We start from the raw sequence: 17,482 nt of genomic DNA on the forward strand, positions 1-17,482 counted from the left end.
GATCAAGGTCACACAGCTGGATGTGAACAACTCTGTGTGTTTGCAAGGCCATACTCTTTTACTTACATACATACTGCTGCAGGCAAGAAGCTCTTTCCCACTAGAGACCACAAAAAGTTATCCACATACCCCCAGAAGAGCAATTTTGCTGACATGCTAAGGGCTACATAGAGTAACTAGCTTTTATTAAAGGAAACCCATCAGTAGCCTAGGGAGGGGAGTGGAAACTTGGTGGCGAGCGCTGTCTCAGTGGCAGTGTCTTCTGTCTTCTTGTTGGCAAAGGCAAGAGTAACGTGCTGTTTTCCCTTCACGTGACAACTCCCGGGGTATATGGGAGAGGGAGTTCTGGGGGAATGAGGGCATTTAGCCCTGAGGATGACAGCTCTGTACTTACTTGCATGGACGTCACCATTTCTGACTGGAGCCAGGGCATCTTTTCTTGTTCACTCTCAGTGTATCATAAGACCATCAGTAGCCTGGTCTTTTACCAATAGACAAACTCCGTTCTCATTTGTAGCCTAGCAATGACAGCTGAGACCCAGGTCCCAGAGCCAGGAAGCATGAGTGTGTTGCTGTGATCCTTAGGGAAAGGAGAAGCAAGAGGAAAAGGAAGGCATGTGTCCACTGATTCCTGCTGTGCTCTGTAATTCTTCTACGAGATGGTCAGTCAGATATGGCCACAAGAGAAGACAGAGGAGAGGCTCACGGGTTCTAGAGACAGGAGGCATAGCACTCACTGAGGGCCACGTGGAAAAACCTCAGGGTGGTCCAGAGGCAGAAAATCAGAGTGAGGGGGGAGTGAAGACCGCGGCCTTCATTGGAATTTCCAGGGGAAAGGCAAGGCAGGGCAGGGTGAACAGTGTGAAACTGGCTAGTTTGGGTAATTCTGGTAGGCTTTGGGCTATCGGGGTGGTTTCTAGTTGCCTGGTGCCTGGCTCTGGGATGATTAAGCCTGCCAGGCTCCTAAAGGTGTCCTGGGAAGCCGGCCTAGGGCACCCATATTTCAAGCATGATTGAATTGCACAGACTTGCGCAAGTTAATCACTTACCTGGGCCTCAGTTTCCTAATTTGTCAATAGAGCTTGAGCTAGATGATAAAGTCCTTTTTAGGTATAATTTACTATAGTTTTTACATATAAATTAAGTTTATGTTGGTAACACTTCTGGGTTTCCTCAAAAGGAGGGACTCTGGAAGTACAAACTTTGACTTAAGTGCAAATATTTTTCCAGGTTTGCCTCTTTACCCAAAATGTCCTTAAGGTTTACAGTGAGTTAACACCAAGCCAGAAAGGTAAGCTGTAAATTATTACCAAAATCAACTGTAGGTCAGTTATTTCAAGACTTGCTCAACTTTAATGTTTGAAAAACATCAACACCTCCATTATGTTGTTAGTATTGATGGGGGAAATGTACAGTGGGCCCTCTTCTAAAGAGAAAAGGCTTGGGAGGTAGGAAAGCCCTCAGTAAGCCATCACACAGAGGGGGTTTTAATAAAGAGGGTAGAACACGGCCTTTGAAAAAGAAGTGTTGACTGCAAAGCATGTAGAGAGGAATCTGAAAAATAAAGCAGGCCCTATGTGACTAAATGATTGGCGATGTTGTTTGAGAAGTAGAAACTTAAAGACTGGCATGAAGAACTTTATTCACGTTAATCTGTTCATCAGTTAGCTGTATTTAGAAGTCTTCTCGAATACGTTTTGGATGGGCTACGAGAAATTTACACAGAAAAAGTGCTACTGTGACTTTGCCAATAAATTGTGTATTTCACCATGTGCTAATGATTTTTTTTTTCCAAAAGAGAATACATTGTGACCTCAATAAACTTTTATATGTCAAAATAATGAAACAGAACCTTATTTTCTGGTGCCAACTTTCTATAAAATCACTCTTTAAAAAATATTAATCTCACTGCAGCATGTAGAATTTTACACACAGCTTCAGAATGGGTCTGGCAGTATACATCTTTATAAAGTGAAAAGACTTGGAATAGATTCAAGATTCAAATGCCAAAGTTTGTATCTGTACCTTTGACTTCTTATTGTTTTTAAGAAATATATATAGCATATGCTTACACTATATCATATGACACAATCACATTTTAGATAGCATCAGTGGGCTGATGTTGCTCCTTCATTACAGTTTCCACAGTGGACATTTTTATAGGTCTGTAATGTGGAAGACAGCAAATAAGTATATGTTTCCTTTTGTGCAGCCAAAGTTGTTGTAGCCCTAAAAATAACAAAAGTTAATAGCATTGTATTTAAAATATCTAAATGTCAACCTTTAGCCCAGATAATTTGTTTTTAGGATAGTGTCCTGGTTAAGAGCTAAGATCTAAGGTTGCTTCAGTTCAAGTCCCAGCTCTGCCTATTACTAGATGTGTGACCTTGGAGGCATTATTTAACTTCCTCTGCCTTGGGGTTGTCATGTCTGCAATAGAGGTAACAATAATACCTGCATCACAGAACTGAGCTAGTATTTATGAACTGTATTAGTGCTTGGCACAAAGCAAATGTTATAAGTTGTTATTATTGTTCTTAACATCTTTAGATGCACGTGGAAAGATGGAGAGAAAAAAAGAAAACATGTTCTGTAGGGGGAAAATTTTTTAAAAAACTGACAGAAAGGAGAATAATATAGTTACATTGAATGAGTATGCAAATAATTTAATTGTTTGCAAATAATTTGAAGCTTCATTGTCAGGGTTATTCTGAACAACACTTTTAGGTCAAGAATATCCTCTTACAAGGCAAAGGAGAGTGACATCAGTAGGAATGGTGGAGCAAGAGCCTCCAAGGTGCCGCTTCATTCAAGAAATCAAGAAAAGCAAGAAAAACACTAACAAACATTGTCAAAAACAACTTTTTCAGAACTTTAAACATAAGCTAAAGACTTGCAATAATCTAAAGAGAGTTTATTTTAAGAACTTTAAATCTGAGTAGAAAAAGCAGAATTTGTGATGTTGCAACTAGCCCTGTTCCCTCTGAGGTGGCCTTGAAAACCAACAGTCTCGCAAACAGGTAGCTGTGAAAATCAGCAGCCTAGCAGCCACCAGGGAACAGAACAGGTTACACGCTCTCCCATAGCATCAGTCTCAGAGAATTGGCACTATTTGGCCTGTTTGGTAGTTCCTTGGAAACCCCCACTCAAAGGGTTTGTTCTCAATCAGTATGAACAGCCTTTTCCCTGGGAGTATTTATCAGAAACAATAAAAAAACAATTATTTAACATTGCAGCTACCTAAGGCAGGGATAACAGTTGTAACAAACAAGAAGCAGATCCCCCCCAAACAAAACAAAAAACACTTATAAGGAAAGTTGGAGAGTGAGATGTCCATCGGGGGCTTTGAACAGGTCTGACTATTCCTGGGAACCTAGAAGGCTAGATGCACATGTAGGGCTACGCACATGCCCAGAAAGGATCTGAGAAAGTCCTAAGCTTTCATTTCAGGTTGACTTGAGTCACAAATGGAAAGTGAGGGCCAAGGCAGAATTGCAAACTGCCTTCCTGAGTGTTAAATGTGTGCCCCAAAACACACACGGAGGCCTTAGGCAAAGGCTGGAAGACTTACTGATACTAGGTATTTAAGGAAATCTCTGTTAATTATTAGCTGACCATCTGCCTGAGTGGAGATGTGGCCACATAAGAAAAATAATTTTATAAACAAACAGTACCAGCAACAACAAACAGCGGCAACAATAAATCCTGAGGGGGGGGGATTTGATTTTCAGACTTGATACATAACATTATTGTAAATGTACAGTTTTCAACAACAACAACAAGGTGAATGCAAGAAAACAAGAAAGAATTACAAATAAAATGAAGCAGTCAATAGAAACTGTCTCTGAGAAAGCCCACCTGAGAGATATTTTAAATAAAGTATTCTAAATATGTTTAATAACGGAAAGAAATCATATCCACAGAATCAAAGCAAAGGATGAGAATGATGTCTCACCCCATAGAGAATACCAACAACCAGTAAGACACAAAAAAAATTAAATAGAAATTGTTTCATTGAAAAGACCAATAACTTTAAAAAAATCCAGCTGAAGGGCTTAAAAGCAGACTTGAACTGGCAGATGGAAAAAAAATCAGTGAACTTCAAAATAGGTCAATTAAGATAACCAAGTCTGAAGAACAAGATAGAATGAAGAAAAATAAACAAAGCCTATGGTGAGCCACAGAATACCATCCTATGAGACAGTGGCAAGCATACAAAATACATAACAGGAGTTCAGGAAGAAAGAAGAGGGATAAAGGGCAGAAAGAATATTTGAAGAAATAATGGCTGAAAACACTCCAAATTTGATGACAAATATTAATCTATACATCCAAGAAGCTCAACAAACTCCAAGTAGGATAAACTCAAAGAGATGCACTGCTAAATACATCATAATTAAATTGTCAGAAGACAAAGACAGAGAGATCCTTGAAAATAGCAAGATAAAAGTATATGGGATCCTCACTAAGATGAACAGATGGAAAATATTACGCTAAGTGAGAAAAGCCAATCTGAGAAACACAAATATCACATGATCTCACTTATTTGTGGAATCTAATGAACAAAATGAATTGACCAACAAAATACGACCTGAAGCCAGGAGGCATGGAACAGACTGACATACCTCAATGTGGGGTTGGGGGAAGAAGAAGAGATAAACCAAAAAACTTATATGCATAGCCCATAGACGTGGGCAATAGGGTAGTGAAGAGCTGTGGGGGGGGAGTGGGTAGGGGCTGGGAGGAGGGGAGAATGGGGGGAGGGAGATATCTGTAATACTATCAACAATAAATATATATATATATATATATAAAGATTAATAGGTGATGTCTTTCAGTACATCTACACAATGGAATACTACGCTGTGGAGTTAAACCTCAGAGGGAAGGTGGGGGTGGGGTGGGGATAAGGGGGGGAGATCAACCAAAGGACTTGTATGCATGTACATAAGCCTAACCAATGGACAAAGACACCAGGGGCGGTGAGGGCATGAGTGGGGCGGGGGGGCAATGTGGAGATAAGGACACATATGTAATACCTTAATCAATAAAGAAAAAAATAATTTTCAAAAATGAAGAAATTAAGACCCCTAGATAAACAAAAGCTAAGAAAAAAAAAATCACTGCTAGCAGATATGCCTGACAAGAAATACTAAATGGAGTACTTAAAGCTGATGTGAAAGAACAATAGAGATGAACTTGAATCCATAAAAAAAGACATTAGTTAAAGGTAATTACATAAAAAAATATAAATAACAACATAAATGTATTTTCATTTGTAACTGTTATTTTTCTCTTACATGATTTAAAAGACAACTACAAAAAGCAATACTTATAAATGTGTGTTGATAGGAATATAATGTTTAAAGATGTAATTTGTACAACTATAATAGCAGCAGAATGGGAGAAGGGCAATGAAGCTATTTAGAAGCAAAGTTTTTGAATGTTACTGAAATTGTTTTTATTAATCTAAATTAGTTTGCCATAAGATATTAGTCACTTATAGCAACTACTAAAATAATTACTCAGAAACATAGTAAAATAATGACAAGGAAATGAAAATGGTCAACTAGGAAATATATATTTAAGGCAAATAAGGTAGTAATTAAATAAACAAAAATACATAAGTTTTTCAAATGGCAGATGTAAGTCCTGTCTTATCATTAATTACATTAAATGTAAATTAACACTCAAGTCAAAAGCACAGATTGTTAAATTTAAAAAAATTGATCTAACTATATGTTGCCTAAAAGAAATTTGAAAGATCTAATAGGTTAAAAGTAAAAGGTCCTGGCCAGTGTGGCTCAGCTATTAGAGCATTGGCCCATGCACCCAATGGGCACAGGTTTGATTCCTGGTCAAGGCACGTACCTGGGTTGCAGGTTCCATCCCAGCCAGGTCAGGGCTACTTACTACATATATAAGGCTTGTTTAACATTTGAAAATCAATTGATGTAATACATCATATTAATAAATAAAATGTAAAACTTACATGGTCATCTCAATAGTTCCAGAAAAAGCATTACAAATTCCAATACCCTTTAAAAATAATGCTCCTGACAAACAAAAAATAGAAGAGAACTTCTTCATTCTGATAAGTGGCTTCTATCAGGAACTTACATTAATGTTATACTTAATGGTGAAAGACCAAAGCTTTTCCTTTATGATCAGGAGCAAGACTGGGATATTCACTTTGCCACTTCCACTTAATATTGTACTGGAGGTTTGTGCCAGGACAATTAGGCAAGAAAAAAAAGAAGGCGTCATGATAGGAAATGCAGTGGTAATACTGTTTTCTATTCAGAGATGACAATAACCATATACAGAAAATTCTAAGAAACATACATATATAATAACTATTAGAGTTAAATGATATCAATAAATTTGTAAGATAAAAGATCAATATACAAAAAGCTATTGCATTTCAATGCACTATCTGAACAATCTGAAAATGAAATGAAGAAAACAATTCTATTTACAAATAGCATCAAAAATAAAATAACAAATTTAAAAAGAATTGCAAGACTTGTACACTGAAAACTATTAAAGATTGTTAAATAAATAAAAGAACATCTAAGTAAATGGAAAGACATTCCATGGTCATGGATCAGAAGACTTAATAGTCACAAAACTGATCTACAGATTCAATTTAATGTCTATTAAAATCCCAGCTAACTTTATGTAGAAAATAACAAGTGAGTTCTAAATTTCAAATAGATATGCAAGGGACCCAGAAGAGCCATAGCAATCTCAAAAAGGAAGAACAAATTTAGAAAAGACACTGCTAGAGATAAAAATATATGATAATCAAGATAGTGTGGTACTCCCAGATATGTTTATATGAGGATAGATATATAGATCAACAGTACAGAATTGAGAGCCTAAAAACAAACACATTTATGGTTAATGATTTTCAATGAGACAACTTAAGGAGGAAACAATAGTCTTTTAGACAACTAGTGCTGAGACAACTGGATATCCACATGCAAAAGACAGAAGTTGGACTCCTACCTCATACCATATACAAAAATTAATCTAAAATGGACCCAGTAAACCAAAAATAGACCTAATATGTAAGAGCCAAATCTATAAAGCTCTTAGGAGAAAATATAGGAGTAAATATACTTCTGACATTGTATTAGGTAATGATTTTTTTAAATATCAAAAGGATAAGCAATAACAGAAAAATAGATAAAATAGAGTCTATAAAAGTAAAAACTTTCATACTGCTAATGATCTGGGAAGTAAAAAGATAATCCAGGAATGAGAGAATATATTTTCAAAACACATAAAGAACACTTATGATTCAATAACAAAAAAATATTACCCAATTAAAATCTAGGAAAATACTTTGAATAAATTTTTTTCCAAAAAATACACGCAAGGCCAATAAGCATTTGAAAATATGTTTGACATCTTTAGTCATTGAGGAATGTGAATTAAAGCCACGATGTGATATCACTTCACACAAATTAGAATGACTATAGTCAAATAGACAATAACAAGTATTGGAGAATGTATGGGGAAATTGTAACCCACATATATATTGCTGGTGAACTGTAAAATGATGTGGCATCTTTGGAAAGAAGATTTGGAGTTTTTAAAACGTTAAATAGTATTGTCCTAGCTGGTTTTGCTCAGTGGACAGAGCGTTGGCATGCGGACCAAAGGATCCCAGGTTCGATTCCAGTCAAGGGCACATGCCTGGGTTAACAGTTCCACTCCTAGATATACACCCAAGAGAAAATACAGACGCCCACATAAAAACTTGTACTTAAATGTTCATAACAGCACTATTCTAAATAGCCAAGATGTGGAAACAAACCAAATGCCATTCAATTGATTTGTGGGTATAGTGTATCCATACAGTAGAATCTTATTTAGCCATAAGAAAGTACTGATACATATTACCTGGTACAACAGTAATGAACCTTAGAAACATTGTATTATATGAAAGAAGCCAGACAGCCCTAGCTGGTTTGCTCAGTGGCTAGAGCATCAGCAGACTGAAGGGTCCCAGGTTCAATTCCAGTCAACGGCATCTGCCTGGGTGGCGAGCTCGATCCCCAGTGTGGGGTGTGCAGGAGATAGCCGGTCAATGGTTCTCTCTCATCATTGATTTTTCTCTCTCTCTCTCCCTCTCCCTTCCTCTCTGAAATCAATAAAATATATTTTAAAAAAAGAAGCCAGACAGTAAAGGCCATATATTGTATGATTCCATCTGTATGATGTGTCCAGAATGGCAAGTCCACAGAGACACAAAGATAATTAGTAGTTGCCTGGCACTGGAGATGTGAATGAGGGTATGCTAACTGCTAACAGGTACAAGTTTCTTTTCGGAGTGATGAAAATTTTCTAAAATTACATACGAATGATGGCTGCACAACTCTGTGAATATGCTAAAAAGCGCTGAATTTTTGTATACTTCATAGAGGTTACATGAAGTGCTTGACACTGTCTGAGAAATATTAAGGGCTCAGCAATGTTACTTGTTATCATTAGCTGTAATAGACTATTCTATCGTTATGTCCTTAAGAATCGAAATACAAAGGAAGAAATAACGACTTTTCTGTGGAGGAAAGAATTCATAGAATATTTCACAATGCACAATGTAGTTGTCTAGAAGAGTGCACAGTCCCTGTGCCCAGTGGGGCAAGAAGGAAAACCGGATGGGCCACAGGGGTTATACTTGTGAAATGCTGGCCCTCCCTGCACGCCTCAGGTGAGTTAAAAAGCCGTCACCAAACCAAGAAATCTCTAATGCTGCCCCCGTGGTGAACACCACATGGAGTTGTACTGTGAGCAGCAGCTTGACTACAAAGTAATGCCTTCTTTTCTAAGAAGCTGTGTTGTGACTTTCAGTCAGGGGTTCATGGTGAAGACCTGCCCGTGATTTATTTCTTTCAAGGGCATCTATAATAGCCTGGCCCCTCAGTGACCTCTGGCTCAGCTGTCCTGGAGGGTGACGGCATGTCTCTTCGAGGTACATCCACAAGGCAATTCCTCACAGGGTACACAGTTGGTATTTTCAAACAGAAATGCTCAAACAGACCCTCCAAATTTGGTGTTTCTCCAGTTGTTTTCAGAAGACACAGAAATGTCATACAATTTATTCATATTTTTAAAAAATTCTATTCACTGTGATAGACCAAGGGAAACTGCTATGGAAGAAACTTCCATATATGTTTGTGGCTCTGAGAGTCCACGTGAGTCCACTCAGAGAGTCAGCTTTCCTAAATTAGGGCAAAACCTGAACAAGCAGGCTGCAGAGAAGGGCTTTGTTGGTGAACCAGGGAGGCAGAGGAAGAAAACATTAGCAGGAAGTTTCTCAAATGGCCAGGGAAGAAAGATGCTGGATGGGAAAACAGAAGAATTGAGGCTGTTGGCAACTATTCCCATTAGATTTCCCCTCTTACATTCCTCTAACGGCTCTCCACATGTGGGCAAAGTCACAGACACGGGGAAACCACTTTTGTGCATTCAACGCAACTCCCTTGGATGTTTGTGGCCATCAGTGCTATTCCTGAGAAGGTCGGGAAGTTATTGGTGAAATGACTTTCTTCCACCATCCACCTCCTGGAAAAGAAAATCCCACAGCCTTTACTACGGCCGAGAACTTGGCTATTTCATAACATAGCCTGTTTGTGGGTGTTTCTCTGCCCCTGTAATTATTAATATGTCTGTTTCCCCTAAGCCTTAAAATTAGAACAGCAGGCCCGCGTTTGTTTACAGTTCAGCATGTGCAGGGCCTGAGCCACACAGCACGACCGACAGGAAACGTGTGTGTCGGGCATCGCTGCTCTCCACGCGAGAGCATCACCCGGGGTGTGTTTAGACAGGAAAGCCCAGAAAAATGAGCACACCGTAAATGTTGCCAGTAATTCAGAAACCGAGATATCTGGAAGCGATAAAAACCACGATTGATAAAAGCTTCCCTTGTTAAATGTAGGCCACACATACTCTAAATAAAATATACCACTTAGGAAATGATTTGTGTTGATAAAACTTGATGGAGCTGTTTTTCCAAATGTCTTCTCCCTGCTGGGAATTTCACACTTTGGCAGGCTCTCCTCGGGCCTCCCCAGTTGCCAGTCTCCTTCCATGACCTGACCTGGTGTTGTTTATACGGCTGTTTACACATTTCTTAACAACCTTCGCAAAGGGCCTTTAATGACTTTCACTCCTGGCAGTGCTTAGCTGGGGGCAGGGCTCCAAAGGCTGCCAGTGTTGTTCTGTTTATTTGTGCAGTGCCCTTCCCCTAGCTCTCCCCCTGAGGAAGGACCTGGAAAGCACGTAGCAGGTTAGGTAGCTGCAGATGAGCTGTCCGTCTTGGGCTATGGTTGTTAGGAGTGAAATTTGGTAAAAACCATTTAAATAGTTGGGAACTGTCATTATGTTTCAAGGGGGCTCATGTAGAGAACCAAACATTGGTATTTGAGTCTGCTTGGAGAAGCAGGCTGACAAGGTCTCAACTCCAGTACTCAACAGTTATATGATGGAGGACAAGTACACTATCTTTCTTGGGCCTTGGTTTCTTTGTCTGCTCAATGGAGGGAGGGAATTAGATGACCCTCCAGGACCAGTCCACCTTGTCAGGCTGAGCTCAGTGATTCCTGCGGAACCCTAGGCAAGTGGCTCATACTTGGTTATAAATTAGAAAGGATGGAAAACTTCCTCCCACGGATGTCTTGAGGAATACTAGGAGAACATTTGACTTTTAGGCTAGATTGATATTTCAGAATAGGAAAAGGAGTATCGGCATTCAGATTATATCACTCAGACCATGAAAATACTAGTACAAGTAAGATCTAGATTATCTGGGCATTGCCAACTCTTCTTTTCTACTTTGTAGAGACCATTTATAAAGTCCCGGAGAAGCCAGGAATCGATCATGAAATGAATGGGGCAGAGTCAAGAAAGGCCAGGAGCAGCTGTGTGGGCAAAGCAGAAATGTTCTGGAAGAAGAGGAGCAATGGCCCGGGTTCCAGGTCTATGTAGCAGGGCAGTGCCCCAACTTCTGCAGCATTCACACAGGTGGAATGGGGGGTGCTGCTGAAATCAACAGCATTCACATAGCAAAGTTCTTGTTGTCAGAGAAATGGGCTCTTGTGATGTCCCGTGAAAAAAATTTCAGGGGCACACATGTGAGAGCAGTTTAAGCGTATGGCCAGATTTATTGAGGTGAAAAGAAATCATATGCCTTCAGGGATGTAGAGATCAGGCAGGCTCTGGTAGCAGCTTCCCCAAGGTCCTTGCTAATCCTCCATATATTTTCTTAGTTTTGGGAACAAGCAGGCTGCCCTTCAAACGGTCTAATCCGTTTCCTGGGTTTTGCCAAGGCTGTGTTTGGCCCTCTCCTATCCAGTCCCTTTCCTGGATCTTCCACGGTTTCATGCCCTTATCCTATTCAATTCTTTTCCCAGATTTTTCCAGGCTAGTCTCCTTCCCTTTATGGTCATTATTTTGGATCCTACTTAGCATGCCTCAAAGTTTTGCTTCCTCATCTGGCTTCTACTTCTCATGCTCCAAGTAAAGGAATTTCTCCCTTACTGTTTTATCCCTTCCCCATAATCTAGGCTAAGGAACTGGTTGTTTCCAAGACTTCATGCACGCTTGGGCGTCAAGTCCCGTTGGCGGAGGGTGTGACTGTCTTCTGGGTTGTCTGTGAAGCTGTGACTTCCAAACTTAATCAGGCTTAGCCAATTTAGCTCTCCTCTCTTTTGTTAATAACTATAAACTAACATACTGATGCCAAAGGATACACCTCCTCATTAAAACAGCTAATAAAAATACCAAAACTTTGTCCATTTATCATTAAAGCAGTTTCAAAGGCTTCACCTTTGGAAGCAAGGGTAAGACATGTTGGGGTCCCATGGCAGCTCAAAACATGGTCAATGGTTATTGTGACAAATGATTCACATATTTGAAAGATTCAGAGCTGTTCTAAATACAAAGAAAATATGTTAACGAACTATTGTAAATGTGGAGAGCTCTCCATTTCACATATTCATTACTAGAAGAATAGTGCCTTCTGACTTTGTTCTCCCTAAAATACTCATTATCTCATGGTAGATTATCTTGGTCTTAGTTTCTCAAATGATGGTGTGAGGGTTGCTGGAGATATCCCTTTCTCATTTATTGTTATTTTAGTTCTGGGCACATGCTTATTAGATACCTACTGTTGCACTAGGCTTGGGAATACCAACATGAAGAAGGCATGAATATGGTATGTCTCTGTTTCAAAGACCTTAAAGTCCAAAGACAGGGACTGCTAGAAAATTTGGTAATGCAACTGGAACTATGAAAGAGTAAAGGTATCCATGACCTTTTTTTCCCCTTCAGGAATCTCTTTGTTCTACCAATTGGGGATGCATGGTTCCATGCACTCTAAATATCGTGCTTTACCACATCTACGTGTGCTCTTGGTTAACTCAGGAAATGAAAGCAGGAAAGACAAAAAGAAATATCGACGTAAGAGAAACACATCGATTGGTTGCCTCCTGTGTAAGCCCTGACCAGGGCCCGGGCTGGGGAAGAGCCTGCAACCAAGATATGTTCCCTTGATCAGAATCGAACCCAGGACCCTTTGGTCCCCAGGCCAAAGCTCTATCCATTGAGCCAAACCAGCTAGGGCTCAAAAATTTCTTAATTTCTCCCCAGCAGGACTTATCACTGCTGTGGACCAGTGACTACCGGTTTTTCCTCCCTTTTCTAAATGGCAGTTTTGTGTATTGTCTATTGGAGGTGTGTTTGTGGCTGGTGAGGTAGGGATTGAATAAACTATATATTTTTTTCCAAAGCTAGATACCCTTTAAGGGCCTGCACAGTGAGTTCTAGGAGTGGGAGAAAAAATAGATTTATATCGTTTAACTTGCTGATAGAGTAAGTTGAAAAAGATGAATGGTTAGGAGAAAAATAAACCAGCAAAGGCAGATGGGTTATGTGGAGTGTGGGATTTGGAGATGGATAGAGAAGGCTTCACTGGAATCAGGTGAAAACATAAGAGAAAATACTGATACAGAGGAATAATTCATGAAGTCCAACCTTCGAAGAATAGTGTTTTCAGTAGAGAACTGACATAATGGAGAAATAATAAAAGAAACTTCTCTTAGCTTAAGGGGGAAACTTACCCAGGCTATCTTACAAGGGAAAGGATCTAGCTGGTATCAGATTTCCCATAACCAGCAGTGAATGCTAAAAGCAAGGCCTTTAAAGTTTTAAGGAAAAGCAATTTTCAATTTATATAGTCCAGCCAAAATATCAGTTAATTGGGAAGCCAGGATAAAGATTTACAAACTCAGAAAGTTTACCTCCTGAGAACCCTTTATGAGTCTGTTAGTAAACCCGGAAAGAGGAAAACATGAGTACCAGTCAATAGCTGATTCTATTCACATGGCAATGAAGGGCAAAACACAAATAAGTTATAGAAAAAAGATATACTCAGAACATGTTACTTGATATGGTGATTAAAGTACTTATATAACTCTAACCCTGGAACGCCATTTATTTATTTGAATATTGCATGCAAATATAGAGGACTTAACTATAAGTATAGAGCTTAATATAAAGGTTACTTACCTTGAGGATGCCACAGTAAAAATATGTTTGTCAGAAGTTGAGAAGAATTAAGATAGGAAGTCTGAAGGAGGAGTAGAGGCAAACACAGAGATGCTAACATCTTCTTCATACAAACAGGATGCCTAGAGATTCTGTGGATGGAACATAATTAGATGTTGAAGAATAGCATTGAAAGGATGGAGAGAGAACATACAAGATTAAGAGCATTTAATGAATAGGAATTATAACTAAATGAATTAGGAGTGTTGAAGGTGAATTAGCATAGAATATGGTTCCAAAGTTTTGCCCCTGAAAGAGGAAGAATGATAGCACTATTAAGTTCAATGGTCAGGAACCATTTATTATTTAACTTGTATATTAAGAAGAAAGGTTCATAAAAATGTGTGTGTGTGTGTGAGAGAGAGAGAGAGAGAAAGAGAGAGAGAGAGAATGATTGCCATCATCCAAGGATGGTTAATTCTTTCTCATGAAGTAAGGGATAGGCTCAAGGTCTCAAGGTCACAGTGAGGACATAACCTTGAAAAGAAGGAAGAATAATAGTGGATTCATAATTTATTAAGACTACAATAAATTTAAAGGAGGAAGATTGATCAGATGAATGGTCCTCAAATTTGACTGCAGTTAGAAACACCTGGACAGTATTTTGAGTCAGATTTTTTTTAAAAAAATAAAATCTGTTGAGGTCTTTTTTTTTTTTTATCTCTTTTTCCAGGAATTTGACCTTTTCAAGGAAAAACATTATAATTTCTGTATAACAATTCTCTGAAAGTTTCTCTTTCTCCAAGTGTACTTGCTGCCACTCAAACATGAGAGCTTTCACATTCATTTTAATATTTCAACTTCCCTAGAAAAACCACGAGTGCCTTATCAGTCAGCTAGTCAGGACAGTAAGATTTAGGGAACATCCCACTGACGAAGGGAGGCAGATCCAGTGAAGCTTTTATCTTTAGTTGAAGCTTACTTCTTCTCAGTGACAATGATTTGTGGGCCTGTATTTCATTCCCATCATCAGCAAAAGGAGTGAACCTTTAAGTGGCTCCAATTAAAGAATGAATGTCTCAGTGATTGCCTTGTTGCACTTAAAGAGCCAGTAGCAATTTGTGAGATCAAAATCACCTCAACTAGTTTCTTAATTGCAAGTGTATGAAATCATGTGAAAACTATTTATGATACGCTGTGGTCAGAAGAATAAGATTTTAATCATATAATTAAAGGGACCCTCAGTGCAGAAAATTTTTTTATAGATTCACTTCATTAAAAGCAATAATGCCCCTGGTGCAATTGAAAGAATTTGGATGAGGGTAAAGAGATTTAAGCCTTATTCTACCCCTTTCTTCTGGGGATAGATCATTAGAACCCTATTTTCTTTTCCCCCGACTTTAAAATAACAACAATGGATTTTTTAATTAATCGAGATAGTGAACATGAAAGTACTTTGAAAAGTAGAAAGCTCCATTCTAAGTTTAAACACTCCTGTTCATTAATGATAATTATTATTAATGAGTTAATTTGTATTGTGCACTATCTCATGTAATCCCCGCGGCAGCTCTAAAACGCAGGTTCTGTGGTTCTGTTCACTTTCCAGGTAACCAAGGACTGGAGAGTGTTAGGAACCCAAGGTCTCAAGAGGGCTAAGTGAAGCAGCATCACGATGTTTGATTCCAAAGTCCCTGCTTTTACCCATTTATTGTCAGGGTTTACAAGAGATTCAAAACTGCTATTTCTTTAATTGTCCTTTCCAATCTTCTTTGTTGTTAGTTAGTGTATTTTTAGTGTTAGTTATTAGTTAGTGTATTTTTTTAATATTTATTGTCTGTCTATATTTGCACCCTCTCTCTATGTGTATGTGTGTGTATATACATGTACTTTATACATATATACATATATGTGTATATATACACATTCTCTCTCTCTATATATATATACGCATATATGTGTACATACATATAACAGAGATGGGCAAAAGTTGGTTTATATTTGTGAGTACATAAAACATTTTACTCTTATATTATTATGTTTTACTAATTACTGTAAGCCCACTTTTCATATATATATATAGTAAGTAGCAGTGATACAAAGGTGCTGCACTTGCCCTCAACTCAGGCTCCTCAGAGTTTAGTGGCAGAACCAATGTGGCCAAGTAAGTGCTTTGACCAGGGCTGGCTCCCTCTGACCTGCAGGACTCTGCACTTAGAAGGGTCCCACACTTGGTTTAATGATTTTCTGTTGCCATTTTGAAATTCTTGATACTTTTTTAACAAGGAAACCCTCCTTTTCCTATTTCCCTGGGCCCCACAAATTATGTAGCAGGTCCCGGTTTTGACAGAAATGCAAGTGGTACACTATAGGGGTATGGCAGATGGGCAGTTAAAAAATCTTAGAAGTTCTGCTTGAGCTTAATCTTGAAGCATAAGAAGGGAGTTAGCCAGGCAGAAGGATGACTTGGGGTAGGGAGCCCGTCTCATTGCATGCCCAAGACCAAGAGCCCTGGTTGGGGAAGCTGGTTAGAGGGAAGGCTTTGCTTTAGGAATGGGGTGGGGAAGGTGTGTGGAGCTGGGGAAGGTGAGGGCCAGGGAAGATGGGGAACCTCATCTGCACAGCCCACTTGGTAATGCTGAATGTCAAATTGGCCAGCAGAACTTCTCCTAAGGAGCCACACTTGGTTCTAAGGCAGAGCTGTGATGGCAGCATGGGGCTGCTGCTCAGGTCCTCAGGCTCTAGTAGTAATAATCTAAGTTGGAAGAAAAAAGGGTCCAGATGCCTGAGGCCCCGGAGTAGAGTATGCAGGAAAGGCACTGACATCACCCTGAAAGTTAGGATTCCACTTTAAGACAAAGAGACAGGGCACTAAATATTTAGCAGGTACTGAATAATAATAATAGTTAAGTTTTATAGTGTTTATTAACGGCCAGACACTGTTCTAAGTGCTTACTAAAGTACTAAACCACTTAATCTTCTTAGTCACGGAATGGGGTAGGTACTGTAGAAAACAACAATTTTTCTCTTTTTAAAGATGAGGAAACCAAGGCACAGAGAGATTAAATAACTTTCCCGACATCACACAGCAAGCAAATGATAGAGTGGCGATATGAACACAGTAGTCTATCTCAAGTTTGTGTTTCTAAGTACTCCAGTATATTGAAATGATTATTCTTTCTAAAATCCATTAAGCTCCTATGGCTTATGACAAAGATATGCACTCTTAACATGGATTAAAAGTCCTGGCCTGGACTCACTGCCTCTCCAGCCTCATCTCTCCCACTTGTTCTTTCTTTGAGATGCTGAAGCTCCCTTCTGCGTGCAGCAGATTGTATTCTCCAAAGATACTCCAACCCACATGCACTTCTTAGAATGTGACACTGAAGATCCATACTGTCCCAAGGACAGGGGGTCTGCGTCCCCTCTCTCTTGAACCCATGTGGGCCCATGGTTATAGCAGAAGTGATGGTACGTGACATCACTTCCAAGGAAGGTCGTAAAGAACACAGCTTCCACCTGGTTCTCCGGGGATGCTCAACGCCAGTCCTGGTGTGGTAAGGAAACAGAGAGCTCACATGGAGAGTCTTTCATAGGTAGGTGTTTCATTCTACAGCCAAGCTGAGGACTCTGCTGCCAGCTAAAATCATCCTCCAGACAACCAGTAAAGAAGCCTTCAGGATGACCTCAGACCCAGCCACTGCCTGGCTAACTGCCAGCCAGCACAGGAGAGACCCAGAGGAAGACCCGCCTCACTGAGCCAGGCAGCGCCTGAAACTGGGAAAGGTAATCACAAAAGAATTGTTGTTTTGAGCCACTAACTTTTTAAAAATATATATTTTTTATTGATTTCAGAGAGGAAAGGAGAGGGGGAGAGAGAGATACAAACATCAGTGATGAGAGAGAATCATTGATCGGCTGCCTCCTA

Source organism: Myotis davidii, unplaced genomic scaffold (genome assembly GCF_000327345.1).
Source record: "Myotis davidii unplaced genomic scaffold, ASM32734v1 scaffold185, whole genome shotgun sequence".
NCBI lineage: Eukaryota > Metazoa > Chordata > Mammalia > Chiroptera > Vespertilionidae > Myotis > Myotis davidii.